Source organism: Bos taurus, chromosome 9 (assembly GCF_002263795.3).
Source record: "Bos taurus isolate L1 Dominette 01449 registration number 42190680 breed Hereford chromosome 9, ARS-UCD2.0, whole genome shotgun sequence".
In the NCBI taxonomy this organism is placed as follows: Eukaryota; Metazoa; Chordata; class Mammalia; order Artiodactyla; family Bovidae; genus Bos; species Bos taurus.
Window position 1 is genome coordinate 50,582,559 of NC_037336.1, and position 26,059 is coordinate 50,608,617.

Consider the following 26,059-nt stretch of genomic DNA (forward strand, 5'->3'; position numbering starts at 1 on the left):
GGGCAGGTGCTGAGTTCAAGACTCCTTGGTGAGGGCTCAGTGGATGCAGAGCCGCTGCTGAGATATGTCGTCAGAGTGTGTGGGAAATCCTTTCGGAATTCAAGAGAAAGGATCCACAACGAGGTGCGGCACTTCAAGACTCACTGTGAAGCCCGCTAAGAGGCCACTGGGGGCTGGGCAGGAGTCCCGCACCGGACACGCCACGTGCACTGCCCCTTGTTTTATTTTTCTGCCAAGAAAATGCACTAGGTATGAACTCAGTGGCTTATAAATCTCAATTTCTCCCTTGTTGAATGATCAAGCATCTACTTTCTGCCAGGTAACTTTTGAGTCTGTGGAGAAAGAGCCAAAAAAACAAACAAAAAAAAACCCCAAACCATCGCAAACTATTTTCATATGTTCACATTCAGAGGAGTTTCCCTTTGGCTTGAGACTTTGGACTCTGTTAAAATGCAAATGCCCTATAGAAGAAATGGCATTTTAAAGCTGTTATCAATCATTTATACCTTAGTGTTCATGAAGGTCCTGTCTCCTTGCCAGATAGCAGGGTTTGATGTGATAGGTGGGGGTGGGAGGGAGATAAGATGATCCTGGACTTTGGAAAGAGATGGTTCCAATTGGAACTGGACCCTAGGGTACCAGCCATGACTGAGCCTGCTGCACAGTGTCTGGGACTTCTGTCCTGACTGAGTTCCATCCACACATCAAATGCAAAATCCACTTTCTTTGTAGAACATTTCCCTTATGTTCTCTCTCTTTTCTTACTTGCTTCGGGGAGGTTTATGGTTTGAAAAATTAAAGTGCGGATCTATTTTCATTACCAAAGGATTTGCAGAACTGAGCTGGGCCTGTCTGAGCTCACATTTGCATTTGCCATCCCGTAAGCTGATTTTCAATGCTGAGCAGCTATTTTAAATGTTTTCAAGAGCCTCCTTTTTAACTCTTTTCCTTACTTATGTTATCTAGTTCTGCAGTTTAAAAAATTCCATTGCTGATTCTAGGTGGAAAATCCCCATACGAAATGCCAAAGGAATGACTGGGCAGTTGGAGCAGACACCCAAGGGGTGGCTGAGCCGGAAAAGCCTGACTGGGGGTGTGTGGCAGCAGACCTGGATTCTCAGAGGATTCAGATGACTCCAAAGTTTCTTTATGGCTGGAGCAGTGATTGGCCCAGAGTTGGGACTCAGATAATATTTGTTGACATGAATGGGATAAAGGAGAAAAAAAAAAAAAAGAAAGAATGGCTAGGGAAATGAAAAAATTATCTATTGTTCAATAAAGTGAGGTGAATGGCTTACTGGCTTTCCATTTCCTACAGGATAGATCAATGAAATCCTCCGAGTGGCATGACCCTTCATGTGGCTCTTGCTTGCCTATCCAGCCAAATCTTCCCCCTCCCTGCTTCGTATTTGTGCTGTCACCTGAAATGCTGCCAGGCTTCACCCTGATCTCTAGGGTGTGGCTCTTAGCTTTCACACACCTTGTACTTTCCCCATTAAAATAATGATCAGGGATTTCCCTGGTGGTCCAGTGGCTAAGACTCTGTGCTCCCAATGCAGGGGGAGCTGTGATCAATCCCTGGTCAGGGAACTAGATCCCACATGTGACAGCTAACGCACCACCTGCTGCAACTAAGACCCAGTCCAGCCAAATAAATAAAATAATGGTCATCCTGTTTTTACATACTATAAGTTAATTATAAATTTTGCTTTTTACATCCTGTTTTTATGCACTATAATTATAAATTTTGCTTTTTATATCCTGTTTTTACATACTATAAGTTAATTATAAATTTTGCTTATCTGTCTTCCTGTGGGACTAAAAATGTGTTGCTTCTGGGCATCATGGCTCTGTGTTTGAGTCCTTCCTTATGTGTTTGTTGAATGAATAATTGTACTAGCAACTATAAACTACAAGCATATTAGCAGAGCTGTATCTAAGTAGCCAGGATGCCTGTGGCTTTGGAGTTGACTCCTGGGGCACTTGGTGGGGAGCCCTGGTTCATGGTAGTGAAGATCTAGTCATATACTAGAATCATATACTAGAAGGCCAGCCCACTGCTGACTCCAGGACCAATTGCTAGCACGTCTGAGTGTCTGTGAGAAAATAATTATGGTTGACTTTTTGTATTTATTTGTGTACCATTACTTATGGAAGTTCATTTATTTTTAAAATTTATTTTGCTTGGGGACTTACCTGGTAGTCCCGTGGCTAAGCTCCATGCTCCCAACGCAGGGGGCCCGAGTTCAATCGCTGGTCAGGGAACTGGATTCACATGCTGCAACTAAAGAGTTCATGTGCCACAATTAAAAAAAACAAAACTCCAATACTTTGGCCACCGAATGTGAAAAGCTGACTCGTTGGAAAAGACCCTGATGCTGGGAAAGATTGAAGGCAGGAGGAGAAGGGGATGACAGAGGTTGAGATGGTTGGATGGCATCACCGACTCGATGGACATGAGTTTGAGGAAGCTCTGGGAGATGGTGATGGACAGGGAAGCCTGGCATGCTGCAGTCCATGGGGTTGTAAAGAGGCAGACACAACCGAGGGACTAAACAACAACCAACAACAATTAAAAAAAAAAAAAAAGATCCCACAACAAAGATGGAAAGATCCTGCATGCCACACCTAAGACTGGACGCAGCCAAATAAATAAAAAAAGAAATTAAAATAAACATTAAAAAATTATTTTCCTTTTTGGTTAGTAGCAGAAAGTGTTATTTACATGAACCTGTACTTTTGAACCCAACTCTAAGAGCGAAAAAGGGGAGGGTCTCTGGGCATAGCAGGGCAGAGTGCATAGAACTTCCGAAACTGGTCTCCCTTCACTTTCGTGTGGAAGAGACCCTCAGACTTCAAATGAGCACAATTTGAAAATCACTGATTTGGATTAAGGAATAAAGTGAACACAGGGGAATAAATCTTTTCCTGGTATATTAAGTAGAAACCCTTTGGCAACCAGGTTATATATTTACAAAGCCTTTCATATGACTCAAAACTCTAACTCCAAGTCAGTTTTTACAGCTTAAAAATTGGTATTGAAATAGTTACTTAGGTTTAATTTTAGAAAACTCAGGTCAATCAATATGTATGACTTTTAAGTTTAATCCTTCCTTTGGGGATCACGAAGCTCCTTCCGGCTCCAGTGCTCTTTGATTTTCTGATTGTGAAGGGCAAGGTGGGAAAGAAATAAACAAGGTGACTAGGTTTCAAGGGCTAGCTTTCTTGGCATGAATGAGTAATTGGAAAGCCAGCATAATCAAAGTAATTTCATCCATCATGTACGGAAAGGGAAATAGAATTCAGGTTATTAAGGTTGCATGAAACTGCTTTTTGAATGTATGTACATATTTCTTCCTAGGGGCTAGATAACGTTTCCCATTTTTATTTCTAAAAGGAGTTATGGAAAAAGACAACTGAAAATAAAACAGAGCTGTGGTCTCAGAGCAAAACTAGAATAATTCATTAAGGAAAAGAAAAGGGTTTTCTGTTTCTCTTTTAAAAGAACAAGCTCACAAACCAGAATACCTGTTTCTAGTCCCCGAAGGTCCTCTAGGCCATGAGTCAGCAATGTCATTTGTGACTCCTGCCCAGGGTGCGAGCCGGTCCTGAATGGCAAACAAGAACCTTAGTTCTTAGTTCCTCAGACCCTTGGTCTGGAGGAAAAAAATCACATAACTGACTTACGGGTTTCATAGTTGCCTAGGTGTATGAGCTTTTGGAGTTTGAGGAAACTGAGGAAAAGAAAACTATACCAGGTGAGAGAGATGGAGAAGGAGCTGCAGAAGGCCAGTTCCAGAGAACAGAAGAGAGATTGCTAACTGTTAGTAGAAGCACAAGGAGGGGTGTGCCTGAAAAAGAATGAGCAGATGAAGGCTACATATTGATACTCATTGTCAGAGAGGTGACCTATGGCATAGATTAAAAAAAGAAAACCTAGTTTGACTTTCACTAATCCATGGCGAGTTGGACCTAAGCTATATTCAAAGCTTTGTTCATCTCATTCTCTTTAAAAATCATAAAATGGCGAATTTTTTCCCCATTGGCACAAAAGCCCAAAATTGTAGAAATTTTATTTCTTTCATTCACAGCTGTGTCTCTAGTACCTAAGGCAGTTGTAGTTGCTCGATAAAAAATTCTCAAATAAACGAATGAATAAAATGAACTTTTCCCCTGGTAATTTCCCCTCTTTTAACTTTTCTTCTTTTTTTCCTTCTTAAAATAGGAGATTAGGATCAGTAAATTACATTCTAGGAACCATGATGGATGCATTCTGGGGTAATTTGGGTGGAGTGGATGGGGAGAGTATGGTTGTTTTTTCCCAGCATTAAATGGGCTTGCAATGTTGAGCCTTCAGTGTTCTGCTTCATCCACTATTATTTGTACTTGCCACTCTCTGGTACCAGCTTATCTAATTACAGCAGTCTCCCACTTTTTTCCTACTTACTATTTCAAATTTGCTTTTTTCTCAAAATCTAGGAAGAACTGAAGATTTTCTAAAGAACATGTCACTAAATTTGTTAAATCATCAATTTCCATGTTATATACATTTTGAGCTCATGGCCATGGACAAAAGTTTCCCTTTTTTAATTAATAAAGAAAAATAAAAAGAGGGAAAAAGAAAACCATAGGGGTCATTTTGCTGCTGCTGCTGCTGCTAAGTCGCTTCAGTCAGTGAGACCCCATAGATGGCAGCCCACCAGGCTCCCCCATCCCTGGGATTCTCCAGGCAAGAACACTGGAGTGGGTTACCATTTCCTTCTCCAATGCATGAAAGTGAAAAATGAAAGTGAAGTCGCTCAGTTGTGTCCGACTCTTAGCGACCCCATGGACTGCAGCCCACCAGGCTCCTCTGTCCATGGGATTTTCCAGGCAAGAGTACTGGAGTGAAGTGCCATTGCCTTCTCCCAGAGGTCATTTTACATACATGTAATTCTATGTACAAGTGCCCATTCTTCTCCTTGCATAACCACCTGAGATTAGTTCTGGTAGCATCCTTCAAAGCCCAAGTGCACGAATTCCATGAAGTCTTTCCACTTATTCTCATTTTAATTTTCCTTTTTTGAACAGCTATGACATTAATTTATTACTTAATCATGAATTATGGCATACAATCTCCTAATTGATGTTTGTGGATTTTTTTCCCCAGCTATATTTTGATTTCCTTGAGGACAGAATCCTGGCTCGTGTAGTGTTAAAATATCTATCTCCCTTGGCTCCCCAAACAGTGTTCTGTGTATAGAGGGTACATGTGGATTTGCCAATTTGTTCATCACACTAAATGCCCAGGGAGAGCTTCTACAAAATTTATACCAAGCCAGGAAAGGACAGTCTAGATTTTCTGGCTGCCAAAAACCAGTGTGTACCCTGGTTACCACAGCTTCCTGTCTATGGTGGTAGTGGTTTAGTTGTTAAGTTGTATCCGACTCTTTGGGACCCCATGGACTGTAGCCCAATAGGCTCCTCTGTTCATGGGATTTCCCAAGCAAGAATACTGCAGTGGGTTGCCATTTCCTTCTCCATCCTAAGCCTTTAAGTCTTTCAATTTGTTCCTGATGAGAAAGGAGAGTCGGGAAGACTTTTTTTCCCCTTGACAGAGGCAGAAAGCATATGCGGAATCATTTGACCATCCAGCTTGGAGGTAAACATTTGGTCCCAGGAGATTTTCAAGTTCCAGTGACTTAGCATAAAAAAACCACATCTCTGGTATTTAATAACACAAGGACATCTATTGTTGTTATTTAATCATTGTTATTAATAGTTATATATTTTGCATCTGTTTCCTGGGGCTCCAATGAACCCTGGACATCTTAATTACATATAATGTCACTCTCCCTAACCAGTTTCATTCCACAGGGTAACTAAACTCTATGTAATGAGACTATCTCTGGTTTCTACATGTTTCTTGTTTCATCCTCATATTATATCTGGGCTTGCAAAGGCAGAAAACTTAAACAGCACCAAAGACAGTCTTGGTATTATTTCTAAAGACTGACAAGCTTTTTTTGAAATTCTATTTTTCCAGCAAGAGTTTCAGTTTCCCTTTGACTTTATTATTAATACCCTGAGGGCACATGCATGATAATAGAAAGATGATGTAGCCAAAATATAATTGTATTTGAAACTTTTTAGCTTAGATCCTCACTTTTCTAAACTGTAAACCTCAAAATTACAAAAAAATACCATGAATTTAACTTCTCTTGTTAATTTTTTCTTTTCTGTTCAGCTATAAGATTAAAGTCTAATGTAGAACATTTGGGATTTTCTTTTCATTGAATTTGGACTACAGTATTTATGGGGAAATTGTCTTTTATTAATTTGGTGTAAGACACACTGAAAACAATAGACTATTAAAGCTATAGGAGGTTTTGGCTGCATGTCAGTGTTACCCAGAGAGGTTTCAAAAAATATGGAGATTCTATCCCACTAGATCTGTGGTGGGGCCCAGAAGTCTGGAATTCTAATACAACTGGTCTGCCTATAGTTTGGAAACATTGGTTTAGATTTTATTTTGTGGGATTCCAAAAACCAGAACAAGATACTGATCAGAAAGAGCCAGGTTCTTTCACCCCGGGTCTAAGCTACCTCTTGGTTTTAGCATCAACACTTTTGGGGTTTGCATTAATGACATAAAACAAATAACATGCACTCTGAGTGAACAAAAGCACTCCTGCCTGACTATTGTTAAAAACTATCACAGCTCCCGAAGATGTTTTTTATATACAACCATAGGGTAGGTAGCCATTAGACTAGGAGAATCATATTCAGATTTTCTTCTTGTTTTTCAACAAAAGTAGTCAATTCATTTTAGATAAAGCATACTTGGTTTTGCCAATGAGGTAAGTGTGAATTGTTCAGGTTTTCCAAAAACCTTGATATTTTAATAAATGTTCCAAGGGCTCTGGAAAGGACACCTTGCAGAGACTGATTTTTCTCAGAACAGCTGAGCTTCCCAGGTAACTGTGGGCCACTCAAGCCAGCCACCACTTCATTCCTGCTCCCTTATGTTTCTGTGCCTGGCATATTGCTGGGAACATAGCTGCTCCTCAAGAAATGACATCTAAAGAATAAATGGATCAGGCCATAAGTCTCCTCTTATTGTATATTATGAATGTCTCTGCCTTTTAGACTTTAGCAAGTATAATTTAACTTTTTTTAATGATGGCTTATACCATGCTGAGCTCCAATGCCCTCCAGGATCTGTTGTAGTATGTGGAATGTTTTTGTTCTGCACTAAATGATCCTAAACTGCTGTGATTTTTACTTCTTTCGTTTGCTTTCTGTAGTTATTTCCCCCATGTTTCCATTCTTGCTGTTAAGCCATCAGCCGTCACTTGTTACTGTTATCGATGTGTCTCTTCCAGTCTTCTTTTAATTTTCTGGTCTTATTGGGCTGCTTATTTAGGGACCATATCACCAAGCCTGTTAGAATTTCCAAATAAGAAAAGTAGGCCTCAAGTAAGAACCCTAGGAAATCCTTTCTGATAAAGCTAGCTAATGAGGGTGGGTTCTATGGTGTAGATGGTGGCTGTAAGAGGTCTTTTTTTGTGTGCCTGGGTTCTCAGCTGTTTTCCAATAAAGCAAGTGCCAAGTAAACAAATAGGCATTATGTCCTTAAAGGGGAGTGAGCTTCCCTCTCCTCAGTACTCCTAATGGCCTATATGGGAAAAGAATCTAAAGAGGAGTGGATATATGGTTATGTATAGCTGATTCAGTTTGTTGTACATCTGAAACTAACACATCATTGTAAATCTACTATACTCCAATGCAAATTAAAAAAATAATAAAGAGAAGTGAAGTTCCCTTTGTCTACAATTTGACTTCTTGTGCTTGTTGGCAATTAGAGATGGTCCACAAGCATATTTGTCTCCATGTCTCTCCTTTCAGAAAGGAATTAGCTTGAACCTGACAGAGCAGTTCAGGGCAGTTGGAAATTGAGGTCCAGTCTCCTCAGGCTGGAGGAGGTGGGAAGGACTGGCTTCTTTACATTCAAGCCTTTATGAGCCAGAATGGAAGGGAGGGGGGAATTCCTAACCCTGTGCAGGAAGCCCGACAGGTATTTTACTCATTTTACAGATGAGGAGAGTAAGAAGCTGGCCATAGAGTGGCCACTGGACTCAAATTTAAACCTCTGCTCACATTAAATTTCACTCATACTGTTTCCTCTTGGGTGTCCTCAGGCCTCCTCTTGTACGGTGGCTTTCAAGACTGCTGAGCATGGCCATTACGATCTTTCCCCTTTCCTGTTTTTGTTTTTTTTTTTTTTCAGGAAAAGCTGTTTCTCCTTCTCCTCCTCCATCCCTGGCCCCTCCTTCTGAGTCTCATGGCCAGCTCCCCATCCCCTTCCTGTCATCTGAACATCAATGCATCTGAGAGCTTCATCTTTAGTCTTCTTCTTTCCTTTCTCCTTACATGTGCCCTGGTGATCACAATCTAACCATGGCCCTGCTTGATTTGATTTGTTTCTTAAAAATGATGATGATGGCAACATAGAACAAGAGCCCCTGGAGCAGTCACGTGAGTATGTGGAGTCCCTGAGAGACCTGCAGGCAGCTTCCTCTGGCCCCTTCCACCTGCCTGCTCCCAGCCTCCATGTTCGTTGGTCACCATGGTTACTCTGCCTCCTTGGGCTCCAGACTTTGGCTCCCACCCTTCAGATGTGGTCTATTTACCGGGCTTAACCCTTGACTTTCCTTTGGCATTAGGGCCTTTTATACAACTGAATTCTAGACCTGGCTGCCTGAATGCCATATAGCAAGCTATAGAAAGCTCAACATGTTCAAAATAAAACTGGTTGCCTACCATCCCAGTTAGCAACTTCCGAGTTATTCTTTCACTCACAGCTCACACTCTACTTCCTTTCAGGTCTTTCTTCTGAATATATTACTTATTTGCCTCCTGATATCTATATCTGTATTTTTTTTCATATTGCTACACAAAATTGCCACATGTTTAGAAGATTAAGACAATAAAGACAACACACATTTATTATCTCATAGTTTATATGGGTCAGGATTTTATCTTGCTGCCTCCTATCTCCTAGAGGCTCTTCCAGATCCTCACCATGTGATCCTTTCATAGGCCTGCTCAGAATAGAGTGGCTTGTTTCCTCAAGGCCAGCAAGTGGATATCCCTGATGGTTCCAGTCTCTGACCTCTAAATGCTCTTTTGAGGGCTCACCTGGTTAGATTGGTTCCCTGCAGGATAGTGTCTCCTTTGATTGACTCACAGTCAACTGATTAGGGACTTCAATCACATCTGTACAATTCTTTCACCTTTGGCATATCACAAAAGTTATACCCATCATATTTTTAGTCCTCTCTCACACTCAAGGGAAGGGGGTTTCATGGGTGCCTTTGGGTAGGAATCTTGGGGCCATCTCAGTAGTCTGTCTGCTACAATATCTCATGGCCTCCTGCCTGAAAATTAGAGCCTCTTCCAAATAGACCTTCCTGACTCTTTTTATTCTAGTCTTGTTTAGTCACTCAGTCATGTCTGACTCTTTGCGACCTCGTGGACTGCAGCATGCCAGGCTTCCCTGTCCTTCCCTATCTCTTGGAGTTTGCTCAAACTCATGTCCATTGAGTTGGTGATGTCATCCAACCATCTCATCCTCTGTCACCCTCTTCTCCTCCTGCCCCCAGTCTTTCCCAGCATCAAGGTATTTTCCAATGAGTTGGCTCTTTACATTAGGTGGCCAAAGTATTGTAGTTTCAGCTAGCATCAACACCACCTTCTACACTATTAACACAGTGATCTTTCCCTGGGTAAATATGATCAAATAATTATCCAGCTCAGATCTTCAAAGGTTTGCCAAAAAAAAAAAAAAAAATCCCACAAAACCCAAGAGAGGATAAAACAGATTCTTTCATGTAGCATATAAAACTCTGTGATCAAACCCTTCCTGGTTTCCAGGCTCATCTCTTGCTTCTTTCCTCCTAACACCAAATATTGTACTTCAGCAAACAAGCATGTATTTTTTTTTTTCATCCACACTGTACTTTTTTCATTCCTCTAAGCCTTTGAATTGTTTGTTCCTTTACTTTCCTGAGATTCCATCCTCCAATGTACACAGTGATGGTCTGACTAATGGAGTACAGCACATCTTTCAAATCTGATCTCCTCAGTGACCTTTTCAGATCCAGCTGCCCTTCCTGGGCTCTGCGGCTCAGTGCTCCATTCCTCCACATCTCCACTGGTGTTATCCTCACTAGAGCCCAAGTAGGAGTCACACTTGTCAAGATGTATCTGTGATCTGCTGGGAGAAACCCCATAGAAATGTGCTGCCATTAAGGCTAAGGAAACTTTTGGGAAAAGAAGTCACACTCTGTCCTTTCTCAAGATTCAGGCAGGTCTGGTGATGTCTGCACAGCCAGAGAGGTAGCCTGGCTCAAGGCCTTCCAGCGAGGTCAAGGAGCCTCTTGGAGGCTTGGATTTGTCTCCTGGCCAAACTCATGCTGGCTTCATTCTGATGGGTCTGAACCCTACAGGTCTGCAAGTGCTACTTCACTAAGTTCTGTAAAATTTCTTTAGGGTCTATGACATGCTGCTGCTAAGTCACTTCAGTCGTGTCTGACTCTGTGTGACCCCATAGACAGCAGCCACCAGGCTCCCCCATCCCTGGGATTCTCCAGGCAAGAACACTGGAGTGGGTTGCCATTTCCTTCTCCAATGCAGGAAAGTGAAAAGTGAAAGTGAAGTCGCTCAGTTGTGTCCGACTCTTAGCGACCCCATGGACTGCAGCCCTCCAGGCTCCTCCATCCATGGGATTTTCCAGGCAAGAGTACTGGAGTGGGGTGCCATTGCCTTCTCCGAGGGTCTATGACATGGTGAAACACAAACAGGAGTGGGTTGTATCTTCTTAATCTGCAAGACTATAGGCCAGCCTTGACCAAGGAGACTTTGGACAAGGGAAAAATGGCAAAGGTAATAACAATATGGAGGAGCAGTGTGCTCTGCTTTGGTCACAGAAGTATCTCTGGCAGAGCGGCAGGGGACACCTTTGTTCCACTGGGGGAGTGGCAAAAACAGCTGTGTCTGATAGGAGAGGAAATGTTTGGAGGCTCAGTGTGGGGAGTCTCAGTGATGAAGCAGACAGATGGTCAAACCAGCAGAAATTTTGTTACATATCCACTCTTGTTTTGAACCATAATTGTTATCACATTTTTTTCTCTTCACTAGATAGTATTTGTTTTTGAGGATAGACACTGAATTCCCACTGCTCGACGTATCTGAAATTTAACATGCGATGAATGAATGAATGAAAAAATGAATGACTCTTTTCATCCTATGGATCTAATTTCTTTTCACTTTTAGGAATGCTGTATGTGTAGAACTTTGAAAACAGATTGGGCATGGGTATTTGGTCTCAGGCAAAAGCCTTTGGGAGGTCTACTTTGATTGTCTATTGCAAACATTAAAAATTGTCCTACAGAAGTATGTGTTCATGGGTTTCTGATATAAAATAATAATTTTATTATTGGAAATAGTAATAATAATCTTTTATTATCTGTTTCAGAGATATGTAGCCTCACTTGTCTGGCATCTTATCCAAGAAGACTTCCTTTTCTCTGGTTCCCTGTGGAATGCATATTAAGCCATTGGAGAGAGAAGAGTGGACAAATGTGGTGAGTAGTTTCAAAGTGGCTCTAGTTGATTTGAAAACTACCAGCACAGATGACCTCCAGGGCCCCCTTTCTGCTTCATATGTCCCTGGCAGCTGTATCAAATTGATCCTGTTGACCGTGAAACATGGAGTACTTGAAATCACCAGCCTCTTCCATTCCTACCCAGGGGGAGAAAAAACAGAAAGGAAAAAGATTTCTCTTATTGGACTCAAAGTTTGGCAAGATTACAGATATGATCAGGAGCTCAGGACTAGATGTACAGAGACGTTAGTCAGCTAAATTGTACATGATCGAATGGCTGGTTCCAATGTAATTCCATTAACCTCATTTTTTTTTTTTTGGTAAAAACAATTAAAAAATTCAAATGCTGTATTCATAAATTGCATTTGGGACTTAATGGTGGTATTTTTTCCCCAACTGAAATGCCTCTGTGAGTTGCCCTCTAATTCCCATTTATTTTTCCTTTATGCTTGAGCCTAATTCTCATGTGGGTCAGAATAAAAGCACTCTGTGCAATCTTTTAACTGTTAAGTTTGCCATCCATAGAGGTCTTGGGGTCCCGACAGACTGTCACTCTTTTGACTGCTAATGTTAAAAAAAAAGCTCTCAGGAAACGTGGCAAAATGGCTAATATTTGAATAGCTGTTCTTTTAAATTATATATGTATATTTCAGTTATAGTCATCTTACTATTGATAAATAGCCTATTTATTTTTTGATCTTGAATGGAATCTTTCAGTGATTGCTATTGATAAATAGCCTATTTATTTTTTGATCTTGAATGGAATCTTCAAGTGGTTGGTTGAAGCAAATAATCATATTTATTATGTGTATTTATATTAAAATAGCATTTTATAAATCAGGTGAGCTAGATACAAAAACACGGAAATTTACTTACAAAGAACAAGATGCAGAAGATGCAGTTGGGGATTTGAAGGTAGAATCATTTGCCCCTTATTCTCCTGCAGAGTCAACAAATAAAGCGTCTCTCTCTTTTTTTTTTTTTTTTGGTCAATCAAATTATTAGAACTCTCCATATTTAAGAACAATGTTTTTATTTATTTATTTACCATATTTCTTTGTCAGAAGAACTGAGTTGGTTGTGGATGTTTGTTAGATTTTTGTTGATTTTATTTCAGGAATAGGTACTGATAGTTGCTCTTGCATGGAATTGTTCCATGTCAACCTGGATTGGTTGAATCCTTTTGGCTCAACCAGGGAAACTTTCCAGAAATTAGGTCCATCCTGGGTAAACATCCTAGTGGTAAAGAACCTGCCTGCCAGTGCAAGAGACGTAAGAGACGTGGGCTAGACCCCTGGGTCGAGATGATCTCCTGGAGGGAGGGCATGGCAACCCACTCAAGTATTCTTGCCTAGAGAATCCCATGGACGGAGGAGCCTGGAGGGCTAAAGTCCATAGGGTCAGAAAGAGTCAGACATGACTGAAGCGACTCAGCACTCATGCAAATACACACACACACACACACACACACACACATTCCTAGCTTTGTGATAGTGTCATATACCTTAAGTAACTTAGCACACACAGGGTAAATATCATGTGAAATGACCAAAAAGAAATAGCAGATAAAGCCTAAATGATTAAGACTAACATTTGTTTTGAATTGTATTTCTATAAAGGAATAGTCCAGTGACTAAGTATTTGTTTAGAATTCATAGCATGTCAGGTACTAAGGGTATACATAACTTCCTCCCTCAGGAATCCAAAATATGGTGATATTTACATCTCACAAGGCTATTTACCATGTGTGATATGGCACATATGTGACATACATACATCAATGAAAAGAATATTGTCCTTGGAATTAAATAGTGATTTCAAATTTTGACTTGGCTACTTATTTTGAGTTACCTTTGTTAAGTCATTTGATCAACATGAGACACTTTTTCCATCTGAATTATATCCAGAGGACAATAAATACCTTCCTGGTTGTTATAAGTGTTAGAGATAATGTATATGCTTCACAGGTGGCACGGTGGTAAAGAATCTGCCAACCAAAGCAGGAGACACAAGAGATGTTGGTTTGATCCTTGGGTCGGGAAGATCCCCTGGAGTAGGAAAATACAACCCACTGCAGTATTCTTGTCTGGAAAATTCCATGGACAGAGGAACCTGGTGGGCTACAGTCCATGGGATCACAACGAGTCAGATACAACTGCTCACACAGGAGCACCCATGTACAGTGCACTGCCTAGGGCCTGACCTTAATGACTGAAGATAACATAAAAATACATTTGAAGTGGAGTTTTGCAATTTTAAACAGGCAGAGAACACAGATGGATATTGTCTATGATTGCTGGTATTGTCAGAGCCCTTCTTTCAATCACACATCCGTGATGAAAATTGTCAGCAACAGCATTCTTACAAAAGGAGTCACACCCTAGAAGCTGGAGAAGTCCTTGTTAGACTCCGTGTCTTAAAAGACTAGTTGTGGCTCCTCGAGGTGGCAAACATTAACTTACTTTTTTTGTTTGTTTGTTTTCTGAGAATGTGTGCTCCGTACAACTGCACATCTCTGCACACCTGCCTTGCCGGGGAGAAAGCAAGAAGGCTGTTCTCTGGGAGGGTGTGCTGTCTGAGTCTCACCAAAGGCATGCCTTCCTTGGGAAAGAGCAGAGGATATTTCGTTTCCCCAATCCTTTTTGTCAACACAGTGGGAGTTATCTGAATTTCATTTGGGTATTAAGTGAAGTTGAGTTTCTCTCTGTTAGAGGAGCTGCTGTTATTGGATTAAAACAACAGTTGTTGGGAAGCACTGAAGACTCCACGGGGGATTTCTCTATCAAACAGCAGGGTCAGAGTTTTGGGTTTTCTCTTTTCTAGTAACCCCACTCACCAGAGATTCCTGTTTTGGAGGTAACAGTATCACTTAGCTGGAGACCAAGGGGACAATGCAGAATTTCTTTCTTATTACCAAGGTGCCAGAACAATCAGCTTGGAAATAATCCAAAGCTTGATTTGACTCTCAGCTGAGGGGTGGGACTACCTATTAGGGGACATGGAATTCAGCTGGAGGGGAAAATTTCCTAAGTAAGCGACGACCTCCAGGTAAAGTCACACATTCTTATGTTGGGTAAAAAGGCCACCTTATGAATATTAACTCATTCCCAGATTCAACTGTGGTTTACGGTCACTGTGGATTTTATCCTTCGAGACAGCCCCTGGCAGCCTTGGCATTTACCAGAGTGACGTTCTCCTTTAGGTAAATGCTGGAGGCCAGTGCCAGAACCATTGGGATGTGCAGGGTGACAGCCGCCTGTCCACTGAGCTGAGAAACCAAAAGCCTGGGTTCTAACCCCGAACCCCATCTGCCAGTGCACAGCCAACAAATCTATCCAGTAAAGAGAAATACATTCAGATGCCTTGAAAGTTTAGCATCTGCTTCTCGTTGGCTCCTGCTGCTTCAGAAAAACATTCGGAAGTTTCTATTGGATTTGGAAGAGATGGAGATGGCGTATTTTCCACATCTCCAGAAGCCTACACCCCACTTGGGGAGCTTCATTTACATGCACATCGGATGCCGTCTGACTGCTTCGGACTGCACCTTTGAGCAGATCCGATGGGATCCCCACACGCATGTCAATGAAGCTCCCTTAGCCCGAGCCTTGCTCCAAAGAGGCAAAGAGCAAGCTTTTCTTGAAACTTGTTACCGCGACAATCTCAAACCAGACACCACAATAAGGAATTTTTTCTTTTTCCTTGCTTGTGTGTATGCCAGGAGGACGCCACGTAACTTGGTTTTCCAGACCGAGGTAATTTATTTAAACATGGATTATTTGAAAAACGGGAAGGGATACAGGGCTTGATTTTAATCCCTGCTAACATAGAGAAAAGAATGCTCGTGTCACAACTCAGTGAGTGTAAAAATTAAAAAAGGCTGAGACTATTGTTTGAAAACAGGCAAAATAATTAAAATTATTATGGAATAATCACATATCACACAACAGCCTCTCACTCTTCTGAGCAACAATCCAAAACGGCTCCTCCAAAGCGGGCCCAAGGGCAGAGGTTCCGTATATCATTCAAAGACCATCTGTCGTGCAATTCCTGTAGCGCCTTTGCACTATTCTGAGGGCAGGCAGAAATTTAGTCCTGGCAGTTCTCTCTCCATTTGCTAACAAACAGCAGTGATGGCAGATAAATATGGCAAACAATAGGCGTTTGAAATGAACTGGAAAGGGATGGGGAGTTTTGGATCCAGCACCAAAATCAGAAGTTCTGGGTCCTGTGCTGGGCTCCGGAGACCCCCACGGCCGGATCCTGCCATGTGGCAGCGAAGACAGACATCTGTGGGCTGAGCTAGGCTTCCGCTCGTCCAGCCAACCTGCTCAGGGCCTGATTTAAATGCAGTTCTTTTTCTTAAAAAAATTAATAATCGCAAAGACTCAAAGCTAGAGTTTTTTTTTTTTTCCTGCTGTTGTTGGTCCAGGAAAGTCAAACATGGCACACAGTCCCCGAAGTCGGCATTTTAGTTTGCAATCTGTTTTTTTATATGGAGGCCATATCACCTTCCTACAACTCCGCTCACTCATGCTTTCTTGTGCGTGCTGTGCCTGCTAAGCTGCTTCAGTGGTGCCTGACTCTTTGTGACCCTATGGGCCAACAGGCTCTTCTGTCCATGGGATTTCCCAGGCAATAATATTAGAGTGCATTGCCATGCCCTCTCCAGGGAATCTTCCTGACCCAGGGATCGAACCCATGTCTTCTGTGGCTCCTGCATTGCAGGGAGATTTTTTACCACTGAGCCACCGGGCAAGCGCCTATGTGTTCTTGTATCCTGTCTCATTCTGTGGTTTTACTTAGCTAGTTGGAGCATAATCTTGATCATTATGCACTATGTGGTGTCTACATTCATTTTTTTCAGTAGTATCAATTTGAGATTTGTTTGATGTTGAATCAGGAAGGTCCAGATACTCCATCAATCTTCAATAATTACAGTTTTAAATCGCAAATTAATAGTACCTGAGAAACTCTAGATCAAGGCTCTGGGTTTGAATGTTCAGAGCAAGCTAGAATTCTGACCCAAATCCTCTTTGAAAATCATTTGTTGGTCACTTTTCTGTGACTGTATCTATATACACATAGACTCACAGGCTCACATACCTCGCTCTTCACACCCTATTTCTACCTGCTTTCCAATCCCCAACAACTGAATCTCTGTCAGTATGTCTCTCTCTCACACACATATACACAAAATTCATTAGATAGAAGTTTCTGGAAAACTTCACAGCAGTTTTAAGAAAGGATCACTTATTGAGTGAATATAACTGTAATATATGTACAGAATATTTAACAATTTTAATTTTTAATTGGAGTAACAAAATGCTGTTCCAGCTAATCTTATAAAATCAGCATGTCATGCCGCAGAAGACTGTTGTCTGCACTGATAAAGAACCCACGTGGATCCTAAGTAGCAAGGAAGCCCTAGATATGTGAAGTGGACTCTGGAGAGGCATTGCATTTGTATGGTCTGTGGTTCAGGCCACTAATAGGAGCTGCAGCAGGTGGGTGTGATGTTCAGAGACAAATCTAATTTCTCTATTACTGAAATTATTAAAAGGCAAGGAGCTGATATGGAGAGCTCTTCATGCACTGTCCCTGACTTGGGTTCTCACAGTTGTGTCAAAATCGTGTGCTCAGATCCAGTGCTAAAGCCCTAATGACACTTGGGTTGTAGTTCAAGCGGGTTTTTAATGTCCACCACTACTTTGCAGTGGGCATAGTTTCAAATTCAACAAAAAAAATTCCATTTGGAAGCCTAGGATCTTAGAGCTGTAAGGAACTTTAGGGAATTATTTACTTTATAGATTTGGCCAAATGGAATTTAGAAAAGTTAACATGATTTTCCCAAAGTCATTCAATGAGTAACAGAGACCATATTTGGGTCTTTCCGACTTTTCAGCCTAGGTTAGTGCTTTTTATCATACCACACTGTCCCTTTAGGTCTTGGTAGCATAGGTGCCTGAATCATACGGTGCTTGGTGAGATAAACTGGTGTATGAGTGGAATTTGTGCAGTCATGGGATTGGAAGACCCTGACCTTTCGACCAATCCATGCCAATGTTATGGTAGGATCGTGGACAACTGAGACATCTCTTCAGTCTTTGTGAACTAATCGCCAGGGACTTTTTCCGTGTCCAGTCCACTGTGTCATTTTCAGTTGGCTCTGTGTGTAACAGATCTGTTTACCTATCTGGCTGTTTGCAAATAACTGTAATTCAGGTTACCTGACTCATAGAACAGTTTTTCCCCCTTCTCACCCCAACATTTTTTCGGAAGATCCTGACACTTTTGCTACCTGTGGTTTCCTCCCTGTGGTGGTGGTGTCACACTTGAGAGCCACTTTTGTCAGGGATTTTGCAGGTCAGTTGTTAAATTGCTGGCAGCTTTGAACTGACCATGGCAGACTGTTTACACCACAGAAACTGGCAAACATGACAAGTCAGGCCCCCCGACCTCCATCCCCAGAGAGCTGGTTGTTCAACATTTACCAGCACATGATGGCTTCTGTCCTTACCTTCCTATCTTTCCTAAGACCAAAGGGTGAATTTTAAAAAAGCTTAAAACTCAGTACTTCTATAGCTGGAACTGTCCAGTGAGACAAAGGTAAACAATTCTATAGCAAATATCTACTAACCAAACAGTAGTCTGACAGCATTATTGTTTTCATTACTGGTACCCGTAGCAATGACTTAATTGGAGATACATAGAAATGCTTATTTCTAGATCTTTCTAGAACTGTCTCCCTACTAATATAGATGGTATTTCACAATACATATCTATGTATGCTGCCAGAAAGGAATTCATTCAGACTCCTGAATAAATTCACCACATCTCCATTTATGTCTGTGGATTCTTACCCTCTCCTTTCAGACGAGGAAATGAAGTAATATCCAAACTGAATATGTCATTAAAATTCAGCCAATTCAAAATACACTTATCAAGGGCCTATTAAGGCACGGGACAATAAGATCTCAACTAAATGAATAATATTAGGAAGAGCCCCCTGTCCTCTAATTGTTTTTAAATTCAAAACAAATTCATGTGCGTCTATTTCCTTCATCCTCCATCTGAAGGGCTCCATCCGCAAGCTCCCAGTTACAATGGTCTCCCCTCTTCCCTCTTCTTCAAAATCTTCACAATGAATGGGAGAGGAAAGGGTCTGTGCTCTTAGGCCAGAATAAAGGGGATTTAACAGCAGTAGGTGGCAGCTGGTCAGTTTACCAGGCAGTCCTAAAGTGGAGATGTTCCTAAAAAGAGAATGGTAGTTTCCATGCTGTCCTGGGAACTGGCTCGGGCTTCCAGGGCAAATGCAGACTTCATCTCTGCCAGGACAAGTCAAACTGGAACGTGTGGTGAAGGCAGATGCTGCTAAAAATCAAATAGGGAATCAAGTTCCTCCAGAACCTCCTGGATGGTGGAGTCAAAACAGCGAAGAAAGAGTTTAAATATCAATGCCAGGCCGACTACTAAGTCACCTAACCTGGTTAATAAATTAGCTGTTCTGTGAAAACCTATGTGCACATCTCTGGATCATATTTTATCTCTTGAGGCTTCCTCTTCTGTCTTCCCATTTGAACATAAGTGACTACAGTGGGCTACCTGAGCACCACTTTTCCTTAAAGAGATCAAATGTGAAATGTCTTTCTGTGTCGAAAACAGTGAAGATCCTAACTGCTGACAATGTTTTGCACTGGAAAGCATAGAATGGAGCAGAACTGAATTTCAGTTCTAGTCTGTTAGTGCTGAACAAGCCCCATGACACTGGGCCAATAACTGAATCACTTAGAGCCTCTGTGTGAGCTCATCCCTGAATGAGATTAAAATTGCTGGATCTGTATATATCTGTCATATTGTCATATATATATATATATATATATATATATATATATATATGACAGCAGGCTGGTAATTCTTTAATATAATCATTTGGGATTCCCTTCTTCCCATCACCAACATTTCCTTCATATAACTCACTTATTTTTATATGTCCCATACCTCTTTTTAAAAGTCTAAATTGAATTCTTTTTCTTTATAGACATGATTCTTGAAGAGTGGTCTCCAGACCAGCAAGGCCAATATCACTTAGGAATTTGTTAGAAATGCAGTTCTCAGGTCTGACCCTGGGTTGGCTGATTCAGAAACTCCTTAGGTGGGGGCCTAGCGATCTGTATTTTGATAAACTTTCCAGGTGATTTTGGTGGACAGTTTTAGGGTGTCAGATTGAGGGGTGAATCTGAGGAGCAGGATAATATGTGTGGGGAGCAGCTGTCAAAATCCCTTTGGTGATCAAGGCCCAAGTTTTCTTTAAACCCAGGCATTGTCTTTCAGTTTGCAAAAAGCATGCCAGGCAGGTACCGCCTTGCAAAAGTGGAGTCTGAGGTTATTATTGTTGGTTGTAAAAGCAGTAATAATGTGAGTGTATTGCTTTTTACATTTTTGTATTTTTACTTCATTTTCTCATTTGAGGCTTGGAGCTGGAATAGTGATGATGAGAGGCTTTGATACTCTGAGTGGGGGCCTAGCATCCTAACAGGCTGATTTCCGGGCACGGAGGCACGTGGTCCAGCTCCCAGGCCACAGTCCCTGGAGTGTGCATGTGTGTGCTCATCATGTCCAGCCCTGTGCTACGCCATGGACTGTAGCCCGCCAGGCTCCTCTGTCCATGCAATTCTCCAGACAAGAATAGTGGAGTGGGTTACCATGCCCTTCTCTAGGAGATCTTCCCAACCCAGGGAAGAAATCCACATCTCTTCATCTCCTGCATTGGCAAGCAGATTCTTTACCCCTAGCACCACCAATGGGCAAATTACCACCAATACCACACAGATTCTGCTCCTCTCTCAGATTTGGATCTACACCCTTTTCTGGGGAATTGTGGATCTAGCAGACCAATAACCACATATCTCAACCAATGACAGATACTGCAAGGGAAATAATTTTCACATTTTAAGTCACCCAAGTCCGTGACTAAACATGTTACAAGTGTAGATGGAAAAACTCTGGTTTCTGCAGCTCTTGGGTGAGAGGAGCCTGCTGACTGGGAATTACTTAGACCGCGAGTCAGAAAGGGCTGCAGAATCGGGTGACATATGGCCCTTGGGCCTCTCACTCCTGTGATTGGCAGGTCACACTCACTGGTTTTTTGACTAAGGCCTGTCACAGTTGAAAAGACAGCTAGTGAAATGGTTTTCACTTCACTGAGGGCGATGCCACGGGTCAGCCAATGCTGCCATCCCAACAGTGAAAGGCCGCAGTGCCTCTCTGTTGAGGACCCTGCTCAGAGCCGTTTCACAGTGCTGTGTGTTGTTGCTGGATGAGATGGTGGCCAGATGGGCTAATGGAAAGAAGAGGAAACATTTTAACCTACACATATTTGCTAAAGCTGACAAGACAATGTATTATTTATTAACAGGCTTACAGGGAAGTTAGAATCACAACTGAGCAAACAGAAGAAGGAAGTGTGCCCAAATTAGCTTGCTTTGGACAAGAATTAGAAAATACACAAGAAAAACACCACATCTACACCTTGATGGAGTAGGAATTTCTAAGGAAGATCTAGAAAAATCAAGACTGTCTTTGCAGGCATAAATTTGATCTGATTTGATAGTACATTTGGTGGCAAACCTCTGCAGTTTTCCTGGCTTGTACGCATCACACAAGAGCACATATTCATTAATGCAAATGCATATTTAATTGTCCTTAAAATGAAATTATATAGCATTTAGAAATGAATAAATGCATAGCCGTTGGGATTGTTCATGGTGACATCTCTCATTTGTTTCGTGTGTGAGAGAGAGAGGGGTGGGGAGAGAGGGACCTTTTTGTCATCAGTGACAGCCTCCTATGATTTCAGAGAAGGATGTGGATTGTTCTGGCAAACATTTCCATGTTACCATTTGATAGAATTTGAAATGCTAGGGAGGCTGGACCCTCTGTGAGTTTTTCTTAAGCAATACCTTCCTTCTCTCTTTCTATTTTTTCCTGTTTTTTCTTTAATAAAAGTTTTTTTTTTTTTTTTTAATCTTGAATTGGTGCTCAAATTCATCATGGGATATGATTAGAAAAACATAAAATAATGTTAATCTGATAACATGGGTGAAACATACCTTTAAAGGGATTAAAAAAAAATCTAAAACCACGTGAATGTACAAATCTAACTTTCACATCTTCACTGAACCCTTTTTCAGAGGGCACGATGGTTTTTGAGTGTCGGCCTTGGCGCGGCTGTCGAGATCGAGAGATACTGCAGTTTGTTCATCGCGGGAAGGGTGTTTCCCAGGATGGTTAAAGAGAAAATTGCACTGATGAAAGAATATATTCAGTCAAAATAAAATAATTCTCTGGAAATGAAGATTTCTCCCGTTGACCTGCATTGTGTGTGTGTGTGTATTTTTAAACAAATTTTCAACTCTTTTTTATTTTTATTTTTTGTAACAACTGCCAGGAAAAAAATTTAAACCTTGACTTTGATGTTTTGAACTTTCCGAGTAAGTTGATGTATGTACATCATGATTAAAGACCAAACACTGGCTAATACCTACCTGGTAAAAACCGATGGCAAATTAATTAAACAGAGTGCGTTTTATTCTATATAAAAGCTAGTCAGTTATTTCTGCTATTATGACTCTGGTGAAAATAATTAATTTGAAATCCATAGATAGGTTTAAATTTAATTTCTATTATAGTTGACAATAAGGACCCAGGCTCATTCAGTGGTTCTTTTTTCTTTCTTTCTGTTTTTTTATAGTGAGATTTTTTTTAAAATTTTAAGTAACAAATGATTATCCTTCATATTACAAGTTTGAACAATATCTGCCATTTGTGAATGATTGTTTTCTAGCATGGATGTTATGATGAGTGTTATTGTAATGGCTTTTCATATATGCTTGTTTGTCTGATGATATCTGTTCATTTAAAGGATTTATCACCATCTGAAATCCACCCTCTTCCTTTTAGTCAGTTGGTGGTCTTTATTCAGAATGCCCTTTGCTTGCTCTTTGCCCAGCCTGGTCCATTAGTAGCTGTCTTTTCTGGTGTTCATTCTAAGCTTCATTTTGGTCTTGGCTGTGTGCATGTGAGGTCAAATGACAAAAAAGTGAAAAATCCTGCTATCACGTAAGCAAATGCCCCAGCTGACCTACCAAGTAAATTTGCTTTCTTTAACAAACTGAATTCTGTAGAAGTAGTTGTGCACAGTACAGACTGACTGTAGGCCATCAGAAGGAAGATGTGCCCGTACTTCTAAGAGATCTATTTCACCTTGATCTTGAGTTCAAAGATCATTCAAGTTGTGGTTCGCTCTTTCCTTCAGCAAACCTGTGTGATCCAAAAAGTAGATAGACTGGGATAGGTGGAGAATTCCATCATCTGCCCTTTTGGCTTTCATTCAATTAGCAACCAGGCCACTTTTGCTCATCCCTGTCATGGAGTTCGCAGGGCAGATTAGATATTCACTTTGAAGGGTATTAGAGTTATGGACATGACACTTTAGTTTTTTTCACCCTCTGAGGACGTCTTTCATTCTGAATTTCTAAGCAAATTGGGAAAAAAAATTTGAAGCAGCTTTTGTCTAGTGTGTAGTGTTAAGTAAAAATTATTAGCAATTCCTGGCTTATATTGATTTCAAATATTAAAAGCTCTGGAAGCCTTTACTGTTTGGTTATATGTAATCACTCTAATTGTTTTGGTAAACAGTGTACTAGTCTTCCAAATTCTGACCTAGTTCCTAAGATAGCTAATGATGTGTTTTTTTTTTTTTTCTCTTGGAAGATCTTTTTGAAGAATAGTGTATGTACCTTAAAATATTTTTCTTACTATAGAATTAAAGTTTATTGTAGAGAGTATATATTATGAAAAAAGAAGACAATAAATATCACCTTTAATTTTACCTTCTACAGATAGGCACTCCATGAATGCATGCATGCTAAGTCACTTTAGTTGTTTTCGACTCTTTGTGACCCCATGAACTGTAGCCTGCCAGGCTCCTCTGTCTGTGGGATTCTCCAGGCAAGAATACTGGAGTGGGGTTGACATGCTCTCCTCCAGGGAAGCATTCCATAATTTGAGGTATTTACTTTTAGAAATTTTCCACTATGCATATAAAAAAAATGAATGTTATTTCCTTATCAGGGCTTAAGGGGTTAAAAGGGAAAGAGGATTATTTCACTTCTTGCTTACATTTTCAGCTCCCTCTTGGTCCCCTCTTTAACAGACTGTCTCTGGAGTGATTCAGGATGCTGAGGCAGTTGATCACTGAATAAATCTTCCCTGACTCTGAAAATGTTACAGTATTATGCAGTGCACACAACGCAGGTTGCAGCTGAGCTGCTCTGTGGCCAGAGATGATCTCTGGGTAAAGAAACTGCTTGGAATTACCCAGGGGAGTTTGCATTTCTGTAGCGAAACAGTGAGCACAGAAATGGAATTGAGTGACTTGCTCAAGATTTCGGCCATATATACACTGAACACGGGCTGGGAGAGCATAAGATAAAAGAAATTTCAGTATCTTTTGATTCGGGGAAGAGAAGGACACCTTATAAATGTCATTCATTAGACAGCCCAGAAACAGGCATTTCAAATACATCATCAGATGGCTGGCAGGATGGAATGTCCTGGAAGCCCCATTTCTCCTAGTGCCACTGTGAACAAGAGAGCCATGTAGCATGAGGTAATGTCTGCTTCAGAGAGCCACGGAGCTTCAGATGTCGGCCTGTCCTCTGTGTCGACGTTGGGATGTGGGAGATGGGGTGGGGGGAGGTGGGGAATGGGAGTGTGGCGGGGAGACCCTTCAAAATAAGTTCTCTGAGAGATCTGTATCCTCAGCTTTTGGACAGTGAGAAATCAGTTCTTGCACTTGGATTTAAAGGAATATTTTCATGCCATTGTGACCATCAGAATCACTCTGAAATCTAGCCCTCCAAACTGAGCTACTTGTCTTCTTTAATTTTTGTGTTTCCAGTGTTGAGGCAGGTGTCTGAAATATATTAGATGCCCAGTAAAAACTTACTGAATGAAGAAATGAATGAATGTGTGTAGTTAACAATGATTTAGAATTAGCTGCAGCAAGTGAAGGGCATGGGCATATACAGCAGAAGATCCTTTTCGTGTATATCATCTCTGCTTCATGTACCAAGAAGAGTAAATTCTTAAATACGGGCACTGTGGTATAGTCCATGGAGGATGCAAACTGTCAGCTTCAATTCAGTACACAGACTTGTTTTCTAGGGGTGAGAAGTGAAGGAGGGATGGCAGAGGTGGCTCAGAGTACTACAGATGTTCTTAATGGAAATGCCTTTGGGAAGAAATACTTAGCAGACACACAACTGCTTTGGTTAAAGGACATGGTCCTGTACACAAATTTACTTGCCTTGTTTGTGGAGACATTTGAACTTGACAGTCTTGGTGTGGTGAAAAGCGTCTCTGTAGGCCAAGTGTGCTGAGTGTACCCACTCTCTGGGGGTAGGGTGGGGGATCAGGGATTTATAATTTCAAAAGCCCTCCCCTGTGATGTGGACACAGGTGGTCTGCACCCAGGCATTTAGGAACCAGTGGTATTGAGGAAGGAGTAATGTGACTTTTCCATTTTTCTATAATTTATGTGAACCATTTAGTCTTAATGTCCAATTACGATGCAGTGCCATAACAATCACCACATGTATGTTGTTAAATGTGTGCCTGATTAACTTTATTACAGGTTGTATCTGAAATAGCAGTAACTATACCTACACGGGGTCTCGGTCTTCAGAGATTTTTATGAGTAGGATATTAGAAACATAAAGGGGGCACAGTTGAGGGTCAGACTTTGTAAGTTTTCACATGTATCTCTGTGAGGAAAGTTAAGCTGTAACTAGTTTGTTATCATTTTTTTAAATTAGTTTTTAATCTGTAGAATATTGTTGTTATCTCTTTCATAATACATGGACTTTCATTTCCTTTGTGATGGATTTGGGAGAAAGGAAGAAACTGATCTAAAAGTACGCAGAACAAGGAAAGTTCTGTTGTGATGGCAGTTTCCCCTTTACCATGAGATTGCTCTGATATCAGACTGTGCATCGGTGTCCACACCATCTGCCTGGTGACAGTGAGGAGTGGCCAGGAAAGCTTGAACCAGAAGCCATATTGAATTCACAGATCCATCCCAAGGAAAGAAAGAACGTTCTGCTCAGGACAGACTCTATAAATGACTGATGTGCCCTGCCTTCTACCACACAGCTCTATTACGCCAGAAATTGCCAGGCACTACTTGTTTACAGCACCTGTAACACCAGATAGATGCGACCTTCTGGACAGTGGTCTTGAAGTCAGATTTCAGCCAGTTACCATCATCTTGTCCCATTCCATCACTGGTGGCTCAGAGGGTGAAGAATTTGCCTTCAATGTAGGAGATCCGAGTTGGATCCCTGGGTCCG

General features: G+C 41.2%; 1 long non-coding RNA gene across 1 annotated transcript in view; it reads left to right on the forward strand.

Annotated features, from left to right (window-relative positions):
- The window catches only part of LOC132346173 (uncharacterized), a 39,497-nt gene extending 17,471 nt beyond the window's left edge, over nucleotides 1-22,026 (forward strand). Inside the window, exons 2-3 of the long non-coding RNA XR_009495930.1 lie at nucleotides 11,519-11,627; nucleotides 21,839-22,026. This is a non-coding gene — a long non-coding RNA (uncharacterized lncRNA). The remainder of the gene's footprint in view (nucleotides 1-11,518; nucleotides 11,628-21,838) is intronic.
- Nucleotides 22,027-26,059: the final 4,033 nt, after the last annotated feature.